Source organism: Gopherus evgoodei, unplaced genomic scaffold (genome assembly GCF_007399415.2).
Source record: "Gopherus evgoodei ecotype Sinaloan lineage unplaced genomic scaffold, rGopEvg1_v1.p scaffold_31_arrow_ctg1, whole genome shotgun sequence".
NCBI lineage: Eukaryota > Metazoa > Chordata > Testudines > Testudinidae > Gopherus > Gopherus evgoodei.
Genome location: NW_022059983.1, coordinates 1,194,731 through 1,199,532, shown reverse-complemented (window position 1 = coordinate 1,199,532; position 4,802 = coordinate 1,194,731). Strand labels below are relative to the sequence as shown.

At 52.1% G+C, this 4,802-nt stretch overlaps 1 non-coding gene across 1 annotated transcript; it reads right to left on the bottom strand.

Moving 5' to 3' along the window:
* Positions 1-619: 619 nt before the first annotated feature.
* TRNAQ-CUG lies at positions 620-691 on the bottom strand. Its single transcript has one exon. It is a non-coding gene; the product is annotated as a tRNA-Gln (tRNA).
* Positions 692-4,802: the final 4,111 nt, after the last annotated feature.

Below are 4,802 nucleotides of genomic sequence, written 5' to 3'. Positions count from 1 at the left end.
ACTTGCTCTTTTCCTCGCTCCTTTCGAGCCAAGCGGGTTCTCCTCACACACACATTTTGACAGGTTTTCCTCCTGATCAGCAAGTGGATTAAGCACGTCTTCAGTGGGGGTTTGCCATGCCAGGGAGCAGGCTGGCCGGTGTCTTTGTGGCTGTCTGCTGGCTACGCATAGGCATGGTCCTCCCCTCCTCTGGCCCTGCCCTCGGTTGCTCTGTAGCTTTTAAGCTTCCCTTGGAGCTGTCAGCACCAGCTGCCTCTGCTCTAGGTGCCCAGAGGAAGAGAGGTGTGCTGGGCTCCAGCCTGGGACTCTGCCTCCTTCCTGCCTAGCCCTGGCACTCCTTCCTTCAAGTGCTGTGTGGGCAAGAGGAAAAGTGTGGCAGGAAGCACAAGGGCCAAACTTTTGGGCCCCATGTGAAGCAGCAAGAATCCAAACTACCTAGTCAAACCACAGTCATCAGCAACCAGGGTAGCAAGTGCTAGAGCCCCAACCAATTTTGGCCATCACAACCCAGCCCCAGTGCGCAAGTCACCCAGCAGGAGGGGAAAGATCTGCTCTTGTACAGCTGGAGACAAGGAAGTTGAACAATGTGAGCTTCAGGGCTTTACCACAAGCCAACACAAGGTCCCACTGAGATTTGAACTCAGATTACAGAATTCAGAGTCCTGAGTGTTACCCATTACACCATGGGACCAGCTCATGCTGCTTTCTCTGCACATCAGTGACTCTCCCAGGGCTGGCTCATGTAAGGGACTGTTGGCCCTTTACTAAAACTTACTGGAGGGTTTGGTTGGCTAGTTCCCAGTCCCAATAGAAGGGGGAAGGACCAATGGGAAATCAGGACCCTGAGATTGACAGTCACCGGGGCAATGGGGAGAGGCCAAAGCTCCAAGTTAGCCGCACTGACAGGCCAAGCAGTGTAATGAGGGAGTCACTCCGCCCGGGGGTCCAATCCTCCTTATGAGCTGGAACTACCTGGGCCAGACTGGGGCAGAGCTAAGGAGAGAGCAGGAGCCTGAGAGCAGAGCTGCACCAGCCAGGGATAACCAGGACAGATCCCTGCCGGGAGCCGAGCCGCAGCAGCACGAGCCATAGAAGCTTTCCAGGGAGCAGATCTGTGCTGGAAGAAGAGCTGCAGCAAGCAGAGCCAGAGAGTCTAGAGGAGCAGCCCAGGGCAATGGAGGCAGAGCTGCAGCAGCACTGGGGCTGGAGTTGGGTGCAGTGGGCAGCTTGGGAGAGTGAGGGGGACCCTGGGCAGAAGGCCCAGCACAAGGAGATGCCACCAGGCAAGAGGCCTTACAGGCCAGACCTTCAGGGGTCGGAGGGATCGTATCCCCTATATGGGGGCTGACACTGGGAACAAGGGGCCTGTCACCTAGAGCATGTGGCCACTGCCAGAGCAAGTGTCCAGCCCGTGATGTCCCTGCAGCACAGCCAGGGCCTGGGAAGGAGGCCTGGGACATGTGAGGGAGAGACTGTGACCTGCCTTGACACTCCAGAGACACTGATTGTGATCTCCCTGCACTACAGAACAGGGTAACATGTTGCCCTTTTCCATCTTTCTTTATTTTTTACATTAATTGCTGGGTAATAAATGGTATTTGCTTGAAGCACATGCAATGAGGAGTGGATCAGGGAAGTGCCCTGTTATAACCTTATTCCCAGATCTGGACCTTAGCGTCCAAAATATGGGGGTTAGCATGAAAACCTCCAAGCTTAGTCACCAGCTTGGACCTGGTACCTGCTGCCACCACCCAAAAAATTAGAGTGTTTTGGGGCACTCTGGTCCCACTGAAAAACCTTCCCTGGGGACCCCAAGCCCCAAATCCCTTGAGTCTCACAACAAAGGGAAATAATCCTTTTTCCCTCCCCCCCCCTCCAGGTGCTCCTGGAGAGATACACAGACACAAGCTCTGTGAATCCAAACAGAGTGACTCCCCCTCTCCGTTCCCGGTCCTGGAACAAAAGGGACTTTCCTATTCCCCCAGAGGGAATGCAAAATCAGGCTAGCCACTTCAACACACACAGATCTCCCCTGATTTCTTCCTCCCACCAATTCCCTGGTGAGTACAGACTCAATTTCCCTGAAGTAAAGAAAAACTCCAACAGGTCTTAAAAGAAAGCTTTATATAAAAAAGAAAGAAAAAATACAAATGGTCTCTCTGTATTAAGCTGATACAATACAGGGCTAATTGCTTAAAAGAATATTGAATAAACAGCCTTATTCAAAAAGAATACAAATCAAAGCACTCCAGCACTTATATTCATGCAAATACCAAAGAAAAGAAACCATATAACTTACTATCTGATCTCTTTGTCCTTACACTTAGAAACAGAAGATTAGAAAACAGAACTACTTCTCCAAAGCTCAGAGGAAGCAGGCAGCCAGAAAACAAAGACCTCAGACACACAATTCCCTCCACCCAAAGTTGAAAAAATCCGGTTTCCTGATTGGTCCTCTGGTCAGGTGCTCCAGGTGAAAGAGACATTAACCCTTAGCTATCTGTTTATGACATGCCCAGAGCAGAGAGAGTATCCCAGAGTGGGGACTCCATAGCCCTGTTCAAGTGATCTTGACAAGATTGGGGGTTGAGCCCCCTAAGAATCCTGGGTCCAGCCTTGTCAGGGTTACCAGGTCTCTGCCACACACGAGAGCAGAAAGGGTCTTCAAAGTTAGGCAGCCTGTGGGGACTCAGACCCTTCTGCCTGCCAATTCCACCAGGGTCATGTATGAACCAAGGAAGTTCCCTCCAGTAACCAGACCAGAATCACCTTACACTTACCCTCATTGCTTCTGTTTCTCCCCCACCCACCTCTGCTGCTCTCCCTTTGGGCTTTCTCAGCACTCAGCCCCACAACACTTCCTGGCAGCCAGAGACTGTGCTTTCTACACCTGTGGATGTGGCCTCTTCTCTCTTGATTGCTAAGGAAAGGAACCTTTCCAGGAAGTGGCTATGGCTTCTGGGGAATCTGCATGTGGCTGTGAACAGCATTTGGCTTCTGGCACACAAGGTCTTCAAACCAATTTTGAGGATTTCAATAACTCGGTCCTGGGATAGGGTTTGTTATAAAACTGGATGGGTGGGGTTCTGTGGCCTGCCTTGTGCAGGAGGTCAGACTGGTCCCTTCTGACCTATGAGCCTATAAGGCAACTTGAAAGCTGAGTACCCAGACTGAGGCTTGAACCCTGGACCCTCAGATTAAGAGCCTGGTATTCTAGCAACTGCACTACCTGGGTGTGTTGAGAACACCTTCACTGTTCACCACAAGAGCGAGCAGGCAGGCAAACGTGAGGCTGACAGCCACTGCCTGTCAGCAGGCATTGAGGGGGTTGCATTAGCTAAAACAAATCCATATTAATGGCTGCAGGATGGCAGCAGCAGAGGTAGGGAGTCTCCTTCTGTGTGATAGAGCTGGTTTCCCCTTCCATTGTTGAGGGGAAGGTTGGTGCTTTGAGCCCACCCGGTGTTGGAATGCCTCATGGGTTAGATTAACAAGACTCTTTAGAAGAGAAGGGAGGGGAAGTCTTTTCTATTCCTGCCTAGCTCCATTGGTCTCCTGCGACCCTTTCGGCTCTCTGCTCCCCTGTTGGGGAGATGCAGAGACAAGCCCCCATCTGGGTGAGTCACCGAGAGGCTGTGTCCCATGGAGTGTGTGTGGGAGAGGGGGAGGTTTGGATTGGGCTCCAGGGGAGAAGGTTGTGTGTGACAGTGTGTGGGGGAGAGTGTGTTCATTAGGATATAAATGATGGAAAACACAGGAGCAGTGACAATGAAGCCCCGTGTCTCAGTGTTATGACCCTTTGTGGTGCTGCCATTCACCTTCCCCTCCTATGGTCTCATCTTTCATTTAATCCAGCATTAATCTGTCATCACCACAGAGGTGTCCCACATGCCCAGGGCCCGCTCTAGCCATTTTGCCACCCCAAGCACGGTGGCATGCCGCAGGGACCGCTCTGCCGCTCGCTGGTCCCGTGGCTTCGGTGGACCTCCCACAGGTGTGCCTGCGGATGCTCCACTGGAGCCGCAGGACCAGCAGACCTTCTGCAGAAACACCTGCAGGAGGTCCACCGGAGCCGCTTGCTGCCCTCCCGGCAACCAGCAGAGCGCCCCCCGCGGCATGCCGCCCCAAGCACGTGCTTGGCACTCTGGGGCCTGGAGAAGGCCCTGCACATGCCTCAGATACAGAGTGTCCCTCTTATAGACGCCGAGGCCTGGAACTGATTTCAGCTGCTGGACAGCTCTGCTAGGTCTTTATTCATTTGCATAGGAAAATGTTGAGTGTTTACATTCATTTCAAGCCCCCCACACCCATTCAGCGAACTCCTGAACATACTGGAGATGGGTCTGCAAATCGATTTTCATTCAAAAAAGTTTTTCAAAGGAATCACTTGGATTGGAACTAGGAACCTATTATCCTGCAGGGAAACATTGACCCACTGATCTATACTCACAACAAAGAGTGTCATGTATAGCCCAGAGCAGGAACAGTTTTTAACCTGAGGGTTAGTAAACTTTATACAAACACCACAGCTTACAAACTCCCCACCCCCGCTCTGTGTCACCAGAGCACAACAACAACTCTCCTTGGAGCACACACAGCTCCTCAGCTCCATGCCTGTCATCTCTCCAGCATTGCTCCAATCCCTTAAAGCAGGGTCTCAACCTCAGTTTACCTTAGGGCAGTGCCAATCCTCCAATTCTCCCAGTGGGCCAATAATGTCACTCATACCACTCAGAACCCACCTCTCAAAACTCTGCCTCTCACCTGCCTAAGGCTCTGGGAGGGAGGTTGTGTGGGGGGAG